Genomic DNA, 15,263 nt, shown 5'->3' on the forward strand with positions numbered 1-15,263 from the left:
AAAGTAAATTTGCTGGCCCACCTAAACTACCCGGCGGAATCACCAATCACGGGCCGGCGAGGCCGTAAGGCTCACCCGCCAGAAAGGATCAGGCCACCATGAACTACAGCGCTGCCAGGACACTGCTTCGTTCCAGAGACACCCGCGGCTCACGTGATCGGTACAGAGTCCATTGATGCCAACAACGCCGCTGTGTGCCCACGCCAGGATTAACGCGCCTAATTAAACATTCCTGATTCATGTCCAATGCGCTCGTCGGCTCGCATTGTACTCATCCGCATACCAACGCGTAATTTCAGGCCAAAATGTGCCATGAATGAGAGCGCTGATACTTTCATGAAACACAGGGGAAAGCAAAGAAGGCAGATTCAAGCAAATCGCGATTAGAAATCATCACGACCATTGCTCGAATAGAAGAATGAAGACGGGACTTAGTGTTGAAGCAGGACCACGGAGCGCTCCACGTATCGCTGGCTCCTAATACAGACACATAAGTGTCTCTGACAGATTACATAAGGAGCTTGATTTTTCGGGCATTGTGAACTGACCGTGGTGCTGTATAGTGTTGTGTCAAAATCAGCTGTGAAAACGCTACAATGAAATATTCTACCAAAACAAACAAACAAACAAGCCCGCAGACAAATGAACAACAAAATAAGGAACCACACACAGAAATAAACACACAAACGAAAGGAATTGCAAGCATACGCCGTTTCAAGACATTTCCGCGCAATATGGGTCCTTGAGAATGTTTGAGTCAAGACGGGGGGGGGGGGGGGGGGGGGGCTCTGTGTTCCCGCAAAAAATTGGCGACACGCCGTGCCTACTTCCGAGGGAGAAAACACGAACAGCTTAAAAAAAACTTATTCTGTGACGGCACTTGCGTTTGGCAATCCTACACGGCTTCGGGTCCGCTGAAGGACGCACCGGGCTTGAAACTCCGTCGTTCTAATGCCTCGACTTTAAAACTTCGCGGATTTGTACCGGGAGAGCCCACATAACTCCGGTTCCGCGGCAACTTAGCCAAACGAACCGAGTCCTGCGGCTCCCGAAACATGTACACGAGTCGTGAGCCCAGCGTTTATGTCCCGCAGCGAACGCCGTACGCCGCTATCCCCCCCCCCCCCTCTCCCCTTGCACGCACATACAGCAGGGGATTACGCCGCGAGACTGTACGAGACTCGAGACCCAAGCGGCACAAGGTAGCAACCGGGGAAATAGTCGGCTGCTCTAATCCGGCTTTATGGACGGTGCCTCGACGTGCTTCGGGGGCCCCCGCGGGCTTCCAGGCCCTCGACGACGCGTTTGTATCCGGACTGCAACTAGGGGAAATGGGGGTTGGGGGAGGGGCGCAAGCCGCTGCCTGCCAATTGCACGCGGCCGCGGCAGGAACGGTTCGTGCGAGCGGGCACTTAGCGTCTCGTGGTTGTTCGCGCACGAAACGATCGAGTCCCGTACGCGACGCCCTTGCGTGTCTGCGGAAGCTCGCTTGTATGGCTTTTATGTGTACTGGAAAAGTTGCGGCAAGAAAAACGCATTTCGGAGGCTCGGGTCTCCCTCGGCGGGGTCTGTATAGGTGCCGATTTCTGAAGTTTTATGCCAGGAACGCACACCCGGCGCCAATCGCGCGACCGGTCTCTGATTTCTGGACGTCCTAATTGCGGGATTACTAAATGTTGGTTCCGGAACGAACGCTCATTTCGAACGATTACCAGTAGCCCGTGTGTAACGTTTTACCCCGCTGCACTGCAAATTTCGTCGTCTGAAGGCACCACGTAAGCCGCTGCCCACTCGAGGTCGGGGAGTACAATTTGGACTGCCCGTAACGAGACCTGCCACGCTTTGTTCCGTGCCTACGTAGGGCTCGAGAACATCCCGGTAAATGAGGACGTCTTCAGAACCACATTTACGTCCCGCTGCAACGCTCTGGTTTTCTTTGCAACCGCGGTGTAACTCAAAAAATCCTCAGTACATTTTTTTTGCTGCAGTGTGTTTGACGATACTACGTTGTGCACGGTTTACATGGCTCTCTGACTTAAGGTGAAAACATGAGACGCCCGACGAGGCCGCCGAGCACCGAAAGTGATATGTGCACAAATAGCTTCAAAGCGTAAGACGCAGACTATTCACATATGCACAGACACCCACGCACTTTCTTCAATTTTTTCGGCCATCCGAACTCCTTGTTTGCGTGCAAAGCGTTGTCATCGAATGGGCTGTTAACATTTTACGCTGTTCTAGACACGTAAGCGCGTTACTTCGATTCAGTGGAGCAAAAATAAAATGAAGTTATAAAATAAAACTCTATGAAGTAGTCTTTCTTTTTATTTTTTGCCAGCTCACTTTCATGCCTTCATAAACAGAAGGTTCCGATAACAAAGTAGAGCGCATCGGGTAAACTTAAAAAGAAAAGTTGTGTCGTTATTGCTATTGAATTTACACTAAATTGTTTCGAGTTCTAGCATACCCTTCAGTAAAGATTTGCAAACAGCAGGTCTTTACAAATCAACTAATGTTTAAGACCACAACGAGTGTGAGTAGCTCATTGCAGGCGCTCTTGCCATATGTTTTTTTTTAGAGAAATATGCCGCCTAAAGCAGAAATTTACAAGTGATTTGCTCTTATTGTGTCTTCGGTACCTAACTTGCATATTAGAATATAATTGCCACGACATACGTATTTGCTGATTTCTTTCGATTCTAACGACATAAATATTTTGCCAACTAAGGCAGAAATTCCTTTGCTGTAGTTATTAATAAATATCTTAGGTCGGCCTTTGTCCCAGTCGCTTGTCCCTGTCGTAATATTTGATGATGACAGGATTTCAAATGTTATGTTCCATTCTCTACGTTCGTTCTTCACTCTCACTGAATTTATTTTTTCGGAACATATGATTACAAGGTTTGCAAGGACATTTATAAAGTTTGAGCGGGAATCTTACCGCTCCTATGGCGGTATTTCGTTAAGAAGGTTGGCAACGGCGGACACCGCTAGCAAGCGGACTTGCTAGCGGTGTCCCCTTAATGCTTGACAGATGGTATACGGTCTAATGAAGACCTATTAGTGCTAACACTACAGACGGACGACGACAGGTTGGCCGTCAATTACGTCCTCTTCTATTAGCTACGTGTCTTGTCCTGTACATTAGCACTAATGCGGGCTTACACGTGCGTAGCTCGCTTCTCGATAACTTCAACAGAAAGGGGGAGCAAATGATAAAGGAAGGATAGGGAGGTTAACCAGGACTGAGCCCGGTTGGCTACCCTACACTGGGGAAAGAGAAAAGGGGACGGAAAGATTAAAAGAAGAAAAGAAAGTCTACTGGGTATATCGTTCGGTCACTCAGTCCAGATCACAGACGCTGATTCAATCCAGTGGCCTTCAAATATCGCAGCAGAGCTTTTGTGGCCTTTTGTAGCTGCGATATGCGAGGCCATGGTCCCAAGATCTTCTTCAAGGTGAACGGTGTTCTATCTAGCTGATTGAGAGCTTTGCAGAGGTCATGTCTTTCGTTTTGAAAAGATGGGCAGTAGCACAGTAGATGTTCTATAGTTTCCTCGGTACCGCAGGCATTACAGTCGGCGCTATCAGTCATTCCAATCAAAAACGTATATGCATTGGTGAATGCGACGCCCAAGCGTAAGCGGCACAGCAGTGTTTCCTCATTTCGCAGAAGCCCTGGTAACAGCCGCAGTTGCATAGAGGGGTCGAGGGAATGCAATCGTTCATGGGTGAATCCAGGTGTGTGCCACTTCTCTAATGTCATACGGTGTGCTACATTGCTTAGGTGTTGGGCTGCGTCGGTCCGCGATAAAGGTACAGAAACAAGGGTTGCTCCTTCGTGTGCTTTCCTAGCAGCTTCGTCAGCGAGGTCGTTGCCGGAGATACCGCAATGGCCAGGCAGCCACTGAAACACGACGTCGTGTCTTTTCGCTATCATACGATGGTGCATTTCTCGTATCTCCGACACTAGTTGTTCACACGACCCGCGACGAAGAGATGACAGAAGACATTGTAAGGCCGCCTTCGAATCGCAGAATATTGCCCACCGATTAGCGGGTTGGTTGTTGATGTAATCAATGGCACCTCGGACGGCAACAAGCTCCGATCCGGTCGATGTTGTCATGTGAGAAATCTTGTATCGGACGCTAATTGATCGTGATGGTATAACCACTGCGCCGGTGGAGCTGGTCTGAGTGGAAGAGCCATCCGTATATATGTGGACTCGGTCAAAGTAGAAAGTGTTCAAACAATCCAGAGCTGCTTGCTTCAGGGCCAAGGTAGGCAGGTCGGTCTTCTTTCTTATCCCTGGCACCGTGAGACGCACTTGAGGTTGTTTTAAACACCACAAAGCTGAGGTTGAACGTGCTGAGGGTGTGAAGCCCGATGGTAGACAGGCACGATGGATGCTGACCTCGTTGGAGAAGGACGCCTGAGGTCGTCGTTCTGGCAGGCAGGCAAGAGAGCTTGATTGCATGCGTGAAATATGACGAACATGGGCCCTAAGCGTGTCGACGCTAATGTAAGTCGTGATCGGATGGTCTCGAGCTATTATAATGGTTCCTGCTGTTGAGGCGCTCCGCGGAAGTCCAAGGCAAACACATAGTGCCTGTGCTTGCACGCTCTGTAGTTCTCGAAGATTTGACTTGCATGTTTTAGCAAGCACGGGAGAACTATAACGGAGCAATCCGATAAAAAGTGCTCGATATAACTGTAGCATGGAGCCCACTGACGATCCCCATGTTTTCCCGGCGATAAACTTGAAGACATGAAAAATAGATGCGAGCTTCTTCTTCAAGTTGGCAACATGAGGGCTCCAAGAGAGGTCCCGGTCCACAATGACATCCAAAAACTGATGGTTTCTCTTGTAGGAGATAGGCTGGCCATTAATGCATACTGGATAACGAGACATTGGTTTTCGTGTAAAGGCGACTAACGCACATTTTTCTGTTGAGATGGTAAGGCCTTGTGTGTGAAGATAGTGAGATGCCTGTGTTGCTGCTTTCTGCAGCCTTGCGCGAACCTGCAGACGAGTGACCGCTGATGACCAGATGCAGATGTCGTCGGCGTAGATTGAGACACTCACTGTTTCCGGTAGGGATTCGGCCAGCCCAAGAAGTGCGAGGTTGAAAAGAATAGGGCTTAGAACCCCACCTTGGGGAACTCCTCGGCATATGTAGTGGTTGGTAGTCGGACCATCTTCCGTACGTACGAACAAGGACCTTTGTGCCAAGTAGTTTCTGATCCATCGATATACTCGCCCTCCTAGTTCAATTGTCAAAAGTACATCTAGAATGGGTTGATGGGAAACGTTGTCGTAAGCGCCTTTCACGTCCAGAAAGAGCGCTACTGATAATCGTTTCCAAAATTTTTACTGTTCTACAGATGACACTAAATCGATGACACTGTCAATCGACGAACGGCCTCGTCGAAATCCCGCCATAGAATCAGGGTAAATCTTGTGGTGTTCTAGGTACCATTCGAGACGCATGAGGATCATGCGTTCCATGAGTTTCCCGACGCAGCTGGCAAGTGCTATAGGCCGATACGATGCCAGTTCGAGCGGCAACTTTCCTGCTTTTAGCAGCGGTACCAGGCGGCTGCGTTTCCACTCCTGTGGGACGACACCATCTTGCCATGAACTATTAAAAAGGCTGAGGAGTTCTCTTCGTGCTTCTCGGCCTATGTGGCGCAAAGCAGTATATGTTATGCCATCGGGCCCTGGTGAAGACGAACACCTACAGAGCGCCATAGCAGCTTCTAACTCTTCCATAGAGAATGGAGCCTCCATACTGGTATCTCGTGGACCGGGGATGTCGCTTAAAGCCATGTCGGGGACTAAAACTGTGCCGCCGGCGATTTGCGCGCAAAATTCCTCTGCAACGTCTATCTCACGGCGGTTTTGATAGAGAGCGAGGGCGTTAAAAGGGTGTCGTTGCTGGGGTCTTGAGCAAAGACCTCGTAGGGTACGCCACACACAGGACAATGGCTTGCGGGGGTCTAGTGACTCTCAAAAGCATTTCCATCTTTGATCCGCTAGCTTATCCAGGCCGCGTGTTATCTTCTTTTGCATGCGCCGAGCTTCTCTGAGGTCAAGAATCGACTTTGTGCGCCTGTACCTCCTTTCAGCACGGCGACGTATTGTACGAAGCCTTTCCAATGCAATGTCATTCTCTGTACGCTTCTTCGAATGTGTGAAGCAACGCGTGCAATCTTGCATTGCGTCTGCAATTATGTCTTCTAATCTGCGTGCGATATGTTTCTTGCAGGTGTCTTTTACTCGATCTTGAAAGACTGACCAGTCGATTTGGCGAGATACATCCGGTAATGCGGCGTCTAGAACATTGATTCTCACATAGGTCGGAATGTGATCACTTCCATGGGTTTCAATATCAGTGAACCACTGCACGCTCGAAGTCAGGCAACGTGACACCAAAGTCAAGTCAAGGCAGCTACTGTACGTTGTTCCTCGCAAAAATGTCGGACTTCCGTCATTTAGAAGACACAGGTTGTGGTCTGATGGAAAGGATAAAAATGACCTGCCCCTCGAATTTATCCTGGAGCTTCCCCATATATGGTGGTGAGCGTTGAAGTCCCCTGTTATTATCCAAGGACCGGAAGTAGTAGCCATAATATCTTCTAGTCTTTTGCTGTCAAACTGACTTGTTGGGGATAGGTAGACGCCAATAATAGTAAAAGAGAGCCTCTTCTTTTTCACGCTAACACAGACGTATTGGTTACCGTCGTGTGGCGCTACGGGTTGCGAAAAATACGTTAAGTGCTTGCGAATGTAAACCAGAACCTTACTACTATGCACACACGTGTTTGAAACAAAAGATTCATATCCCGATAGTGTTATGGAGGCTGATAAGTTCGGTTCACAGATGACCAGTATAGGAAAGTGGTAGTCAAACACGAACTGTCGAAAATCCGAAATACGTGACCTTAGGCCTCTCGCATTCCATTGGAATATGGAGGCACTTCTGACATCATCCCGAAACGATCGATGTTGCTGTCGATGAGCCATGGTTCTGCTGTACAAGTTCTCAAGCACTGGACTTCTGAAGGCTCGCTAGAACCGGATTGATGGCATCCAGCACTTGCAACGCACTTCGAGCTGTTGGTGTCTGTATCTTGTCCAGAAGAACACGAATAACACTCACCAGAGAGCTGATCATGACAACAATTTGCTGATCTTGGTCCGTCAGTCTATCAGGAACAGTCGAAGTGTCCCTTGCTGTAGAAGTCTGATTTCGCTCAGTAGGAGCATGTAGCCTCGGGAGTGCAGGCCATGCGTCAGCAGCAGGGCTGTTCGTTGCATCTTTGTCCTTTGTGCTGACTGCGTTTGGCCTGGGCGGAAGAGTGGGTGGCAGTGTACGTGGCTGGTGCTCTGCAGAGGCTTTGGAGGTTCGTGATCGACGTCGGCGACGCGATCGTCGCCGCCTAATAGATGTTGCTGCTTCTCGGTGAGACGAGTGGTCTCTAACCATTTTCCTCAATATTGCCATTTCCTTGCGAATTAAAGGGCATTCCTGCGAGGAGGCATCATGAGGGCCGCTGCAGTTTGTGCACTTCAGCACACTGGCTTCGCACTTGTTAGTGGTGTGGGGCCCAGTGCAGCGAGAACAGACGGTAGTGTTCTTGCACACACTACTCACATGCCCAAACTTCATGCACTTCCAACACTGCAGCGGTTTTGGTATGAAGGGGCGAACTGCGTGTCGGAAGTGGCCCACCTTTACATGCGATGGTAGGGATTCGCCTTTAAACATGATTTTGACACACCGTGACGTGCCGAGACGAAACACGTTAGTGATGATGGTGTTTTCTGTAGGAGGCTTGATTAAGGTCGACAGATCGGAGTCGACAATGGTCTCATCAACATCGTAAATTACGCCACTACTGATTTGTTTGCCCAGCGGAATATGATGGCGGACTTTCATCCCGTCAAGTTCCGCGACATTGCGCAAAGAATCCAACGCAGCCGCGTGTTCTACGTCAATCGCTAGGACATTCTTACGGGTGTTCACTCTGATGTCTTTGCTTTCATTCGGAACCAGTGCCTCTAGATGTGAAGAAACGGCTTGCCTGTTGAGGCGTCTCAGGTTGTCAGTAGCGAGAATTGGCGTGAACAGGATGGTGAGATCCTCGGTATTCCGCGAAGATCTCACGGTGGACTCACTCAGATTCGAGGATGCGCTGAGAAACCTTCGTTTGGCTTTACGACTCCGCACCAGCTCGAAGGCGTCGTCACAAGAATCTTCACCGCTGACATAGTACTGCATGGTGTCGTCGCTGTAAGTGTAGCTCTCGGTGCCGTTGCGCTTCCTGGAGGCAGCCGCCGCGGGCACTGCCGAGTCCGGCGGACGCGCGTGAGACTCCATCTCCATCGCAGTAAAGGAGGAAATAGCAGTTCACTGGCAAAGTCTAAAAAATTCACAAAATAAGTAGAGCTGGAAGACTCGGTTTTCTGCCTGAAAGGCACTTCGTCTTCCTCCCCTTCAACAGAAAGGAAATACTACTGCTATGTGCGTTCTGCCGTTGGAATGAGACGGTGCTTTTATTTTTGTTTCTTGGCCCTTAACGCAGGAACTGATCCTTATAATTGATTATACACAGCTGTAACTGTACTACATAGCTGGATAACTGGAATTTATCTATAGGGTAAAATTTTCTTTCTTGCCTCTGTCTGCGCTTAGCTTGGCGATATAAGGGTACCGAAGATGACTCATGAACTAACCCATTCATTTAGCTTTCTAAAAAGGTGCTGGTTTTGCAATAACAGGTGTACAATTGAAGTAAAAACAATAAACTTCGTCCTTTCCTTCCAGCTTGTGGAATCGCCCTGCAACTGAGCCAGGCTACTCGGCATCTGCAGTCTCGTGCGGTTAACAAGGGCTTGGGTAAGCCTCGTTTATTCCTCATCTTTGCTATTACAAAGCTTCGAATGTGATGGCATTAGAAGCTAGAGTGTTTTAAAAAACACATTTTGAGAAATCATGCGCGTGATGTTTGCTTTTCAGCTGACACTGAAATTCCGCGCCCTCCTTTGATGCATATAATATTGGTAGCGCTTGCGGGCTGGCAAGCCTCACCAAGCTATATCAGTGATTTAATTATTTTAGGAGAGGAACACTGATCCTGCAAAAATATACGTGGAGTGGATAAAGCAACAGCCACAGTTTAGGAGCCAAATTTCGAGCACGTAAATAGCGGCTAGAAAATAGGGTCAGCTGGACGCAACCGAGACACATTAAAAGCATATGTCTGCTCCATCTCGAACAGCCAACTGCTGCTTGCGTCACGCCATTCCAAATGTGGGAAAGAAATTATATATATATATATATATATAAAGAATATATATATATATATATATATATGACATTTTGGTCGGGCTACAGGTTTGCTTGTTCAAGAAAGAATTATACTACAGAAGAGGGCTCGACTACTTCGCTAGCTACGTTTGTTTTCGGCAGTGGTAAGTTTGTTCTGACACATGAGACGTCAAAGACTACAATAAACATCATCCTCAAAATTACCGGCTGGGCCAGTGTAACATTGACTCTAACTGGAAATTTATACATCTCAGTATGTTACACTACTCAGTCTCATATATCAGAGTGATACGACGGCTAGTCACCTCATACTTCGTATTCATACTCACGATCCCGTTCTGTTTCCATGACTTGGACAATTTCCAATCGACCCGTGTTTCGTTCGTTTCGCGGTTCGATGGATATTATCGTCTTTTTTTTTTATAAACTCAGTTGATGTGTCTTTGATATTTCATTGCGTAATATGCCTCACCGCGAGAATCACGTGTACCTTCGAGCCAAGATTTAATTCTTGCCTTTTGTACAACTTTCTTCGCTATTCATAGCGCACAGACAAAATAATGGAATTTCGCACAGAACGCATTTCCCAGTATTGAGCTGCTTCACGCCGAAGCCTATTTTGTTATTTCGGTAAGCGATTCGCCGTTGATGCTTGCGGCCAATGCACCGTATTGGGGCGGAAGCCCTTACAGCTTTAATTTCTCCCGAAATGTGATGACCCTGCAGCAAGCTAACAGCGCTCATCGCCTTATTTTATGTATATCTCTTAAGCTTGAGGCCAGTTAATTGCACATTAAATGAAAGGCGCTGCTGGGTCACAAGAACGTGTTCTTATTTAGGGGACCTGCGAGTATGGCGACACTTCGAATACGAAACGAGTAGTCTTTGCTCCTTGATTCATGATCACTTCGGGAATTCTTTCTCGGCCCAACGTTCGTCTCTGCTCTTATATAAACAATAATGCTTGCTGGAGTCTCGCGACACAGAGACCGACACAAGCGGGGCATGTGTAGAATCATTGTCCGGCAGGACAAGCTGCAGGGGAATCAGTTTCTGAGCGTTTGCACGGGGTTGGCTATTTACGCTCAATAATTTAGAGTCGTTCACTAATAAACACCTCGCTTTAGGCAGTCTACGTACAAATTTGTTCTCTCCGTTTATGCAGATCAATTTCTTATTCGGTCAGCGTCAGCATATTTGAATTCCTTTAAAAGAGTTGCGGCGCCCTCCGGCACTACTTCAAGTCAACGCCGCCTCTAGATCATCCGGGCCCCTGGTCACTCGGGTCTGGCTGGAAACGAAGCCGCCAACGATGCCGCCAGAGCTCTCGCACACCGGGAGCATCATCCTTCTCCTGCGTCTTCCGATCCCGACCAGCCTCTCTGTTCTGTATCGCGGTCACGCGCGGGACCGAATGGTCACGTTCGGAGAAATCGTCCTCCACCACCGCAGAGAGCGGTTACGCTACCGCCGCAGTGCACAAAACACCGAATAAACCGCAATCCACCACTTGGCGAGACTGCTTCGGACCCGAACTTTCGCAAACCCCGTGCTGTACAACCGCATTTACCCCGATGCGTATACTCCCCACTCTGGAAAGCGTGCGATGTTCGCGATGATCTCGATTACATTAACTGGGCACGCCCCAAAGGTTCATCCACCAACACCCACCACACTAACACTACACGCATCATAACTACCAGGGAACCAGGAGAGCAGCTCTGGGCCGTCCGGACGGCCGAAGATGCCGCCAGAAAGCGGGGAGTGGTCACCGTCTGAGGAAGGGGTGGGGGACAGGGGGTTAGTCTCCCAGCCCTCGCCACCCGTGGACCCTATCGAGAACAAATAAAGTTAGATCTCTCTCCTCGCTTCTCCCCTTTCAACGAACAGAGTTAACGTGTTACGAGCCTCCCGCGACGTGCGGTTGCTTTGCTTCAGTATTGTCACATGCGTGACACACCGTAAAAATAGCAGAAGTCGTTCATTTAGTAGCGTCTAATTGAAGCGGACGCCAATTTGTAAATGGCGTTACATGAATATATTAAGATAATGTGATTCAGTGCAATGTTTCGACAATACCGACGCTATCCAAACTTGGCATTTCTCGTTATTTAGAAATGAGAAATTATTCGATATGGGATTCCATATTTGCAGGTCATTTCTCTCAAACATTGTTATTCGATTCACAAATTTCACGGTTCTAACACGTCTAAATATCATAATTAATAATTGTTATGAAAGCTTATATACAATGGACAGTGAGAGACAAATAAGGAGGGAGCACACGACATGAGCCGACAAGCGCAATTTGTTTCTTGTCTCAAGTTATGTGCCTATTTTTCGTGTGCGCTACTGCGTAGCAGATGATTTACTTCAACTTGTCCTTAGAGCAACGATAAAACAAAACAAAACAGAAAAAGAAACAAGAGAAGAATGAAATTGCACTATTGTATGTAGGTGTAAGATTCTGAGGTAGACTTGCTTTAGTATTGGAAGAGGACAAAGGTCTGGCAAACACTTCCTATTCTAGTTTATAATAGGACAAAGCGGCCTCTGTTATGTCACCCGTTTGACAGATTTCGGGTGTTCTATAAGAGTAACAGAATGTGTGCCAAGGGAGGTTAAACGCCGTCCAGGGCCTCGGCGTAATAGGAGGACTGACGATAAAAGCAAATACGCAAGCACAGGATGGGTCAGGGTGATAGATGGCGCGGGTAGCTGGAGACCTCTAGTATCTGGAACGGACGTCCTGCAATCGAGGATGGAAATGAAGCTATACGGGAGCACTACGTCAGCGAGCTAGCCATTTCTGTCTCAATATGTCGGCCCAACACGTGACTTTGCTCGGCGCAATCGGCCGACTCTGCTTGGACCGCGGTGCACTTGAATTGGCGCGTACTTCCTCCAGCGCCGATCCGACCACATTTTGCTCACATTGTTCACATTTTGCATGTGAAGCATCATATCGGAAGGTCTAAGCGAGGTCACGCAAGGTCATTTTCACTTTGCTGGGTCACCTTCCAAAGTAAATTTTCTGACTTAGAAATTCGGCAAAATAATGCTACAATTATTAGCTAGACCTAATAATGCGTATAATACTAAAATCACGACGGTATATGCAGTGGTTGTTTAATTAAATTTAAAAGAAAATTTCTTGGCTTTGGAAGGAGTCTAAAGTGATAAACTCGATTAGGAGTTTGATAATTGCCATGCTGTATTATCATCTGTGTAGTAAGGGTTCATTTAGAATCAGTCGCGTAACCTCATAATAATTCGGGTGTTTCTTTGGTCCTCTGGACACGAGGGCAATATCACCCACAACAAGGACCGAAGCTCCACCCACTTAACGCGCTAAAGGCGCAGCCACCTCGCAATTGGCGCGCTCCTGTCGCGGTGGCGCGCGCTCATTGGTGCAATGATTGGACACCGGCCGTCAATGGCCACTCTCCATAGCTCTTCCTGTTCTCGGTCTTCAAACATGCCTCGGCCAAAGAAGGCGAGCGTTACTTCTACGTCACGCGTCAGAACAGCCAAGGACAGGCAGCGCCACCGCAATCCTAAGGAAAGGAACAACTTTTAACTCTAAAACGTGCACATAAGGAGCCGCTACATAATGAGTATTGCGGCTGTTGACGCTATTGCGTTTTCGGCCTCATCGGAATGCTGCAGGCGCGGCCAGGATTCGATCCCGCGCCATCGAGCTCAAGAGCGCGAAGCCAGCTTTCTTGTGGGTCCCCGTTAAAAAAAAATCCATGCTCTGCGTCCCTCAAAAAGCTTTGTGATCTCCAAACAACCCTTGCTGTGAAAGCAGAGCACAACCCTTTCCATGACATTGAGTTTTCTAGGCTTTGCGAGAGCCCTTGTACAACCGCAGGGGGAGAAATGCTAAATATACTTATCCGCGCTAATTGTGTGCAGTACGGAGGAACCTAAGAACGTTATAAAAATAGCATGAATGTACTTAAGGGCACACCAATGTTACTTGTTCTGAGAGACGGTGCGTGTGAATGGCTTACTGAAGAGTGGTTCGGCAATGCGCAATGATATTCAAGGACCAATATCTCCACGATGATTATGAGAACACAGTCGTGGGTACGTTCCCTTCTTTTATACGAGTTCCATGACTTGTCATCTTTAAAAATAAAATAAAAACAGAAAAAAGGAACAAACAATATGTTTGGTACAATTTGTGGTCGGTATCAGGTGCACAGCGACTACAAATGCGATATATATATATATATATATATATATATATATATATATATATATATATATATATATATGTATATATGATAGGTGTGACGTGTATATAGAATGATAGGTGTAACGTTAAGGGATAAGAAAAGAGCAGATTGGGTGAGGGAACAAACGCGAGGTAATGACATCTTAGTTGAAATCAAGAAAAAGAAATGGGGCATGGGCAGGACATGTAATGAAGAGGGAAGATAACCGATGGTCATTAAGGGTTACGGACTGGATTCCAAGGGAAGGGAAGCGTAGCAGGGGGCGGCAGAAAGTTAGGTCGGCAGATGAGATTAAGAAGTTTGCAGGGACGGCATGGCCACAATTAGTACATGACCGGGGTTGTTGGCGAAGTATGGGAGAGGCCTTTGCCCTGCAGTGGGCGTAACCAGGCTGATATATATATATATATATATATATATATATATATATATATATATATATATATATATATAGTGTCTTTTTTTTCTTTTCACTAATTTCTTCGTTCTTGTGTGAAGGCTAGCTCTATCATAAAATTTGCTCCAGAACATTGCTCTCCTTTCCCGTGGTCGGTGATTTGCATTGTGTAAATTGAAATTTATCAAAAATCTTTATCACCTGGTCTCTATAGCATCATGATGGAATATGATAGTGCAAATAGTTATTTGCACTTATTTTAGCTGCGCGTTATTGCACTCGAAACAACTCCGCTAAAGGTCGTTCTCAACCACATACTGAGGGTCAATGTACTGTTACGGAATTCCCAGCATAAGTCGTCGCGCTGTGTCTAAGCCCTCGAAATTTACCCTGCGAACATGCACGACAAACGGTACAATACTTTTGTCCCGATCACCGCAGTGTTCAAGGTAGAAGATTAGGGTTAACGCAAGAAAGGGAGGGCAACCGTGTTCGTGTCCACTTGGCTAGCCGACGTGTGGGTAATGGGAAAATATATAAAAAAAATATAGGAACACAAAAACAGAGTCCATGTGCACACCCCCGCAAGTGAAGGTTCACTCGTGCACATATAGCCAGAGGCGTTCGTGTACGGTTCAGTAGCGTTCCAGGAGCGCACTACAGCTTTGGTAACCTTGCGCTTCGTAAGCCATCGCCTCTCAGGGCGACGAAGGCGCAGCTACAGCTTTTCGCGACAACAGATCTGTGCCAGCGTGCTCTGCGTGATTCCTGTGCTTTGATAATCAGCGCGGTGATAGGGGCCGGCTGTCAGCGTGTTCTGTGCTCCATGCATTTCTCTGTCTCTCTCTACTTTCTATGTACCTGCCGTGTTTGCCCAGTGGCTATGGTGTTGGGCTGCTGAGCACGAGGTCGCGGGATCGAATCCCGGCCACGGCGGCCGCATTTCGATGGGGGCGAAATGCGAAAACTCCCGTGTGCTTAGATTTAGGTGCACGTTAAAGAACCCCAGGTGGTCAAAATTTCCGGAGTCCTCCACTACGGCGTGCCTCATAATCAGAAAGTGGTTTTGGCACGTAAAACCCCAAATATTATTATTACTTTCTATGTTTCTCCCTCCCTCGTCCCTAGTTGCCCAGTGTAGAGTAGCGAACCGGATCTTCCATTCTGGTTCCTTTCTTGTTTCCCCTCTTTTGTTCTTTTGTGCTTGCTAGAGTTCTCCAGCCGATTGCTTCCGAGAACGGTCTGCCGTGTCAGCGACTGAGTATTCGTAGGGCATGTCATTGAGAG

The 15,263-nt window shown here is 47.6% G+C and overlaps 1 protein-coding gene across 1 annotated transcript in view; it reads left to right on the plus strand.

The window, feature by feature from the left end:
• The window catches only part of LOC142563664 (uncharacterized), a 274,123-nt gene that overhangs the window by 98,222 nt on the left and 160,638 nt on the right, over positions 1 to 15,263 (plus strand). The window contains exon 2 of the mRNA XM_075674252.1: positions 8,832 to 8,903. The gene's annotated coding sequence lies outside the window, so the exon portion shown is untranslated. The remainder of the gene's footprint in view (positions 1 to 8,831; positions 8,904 to 15,263) is intronic.

This window comes from Dermacentor variabilis, chromosome 11 (assembly GCF_050947875.1).
Source record: "Dermacentor variabilis isolate Ectoservices chromosome 11, ASM5094787v1, whole genome shotgun sequence".
NCBI lineage: Eukaryota > Metazoa > Arthropoda > Arachnida > Ixodida > Ixodidae > Dermacentor > Dermacentor variabilis.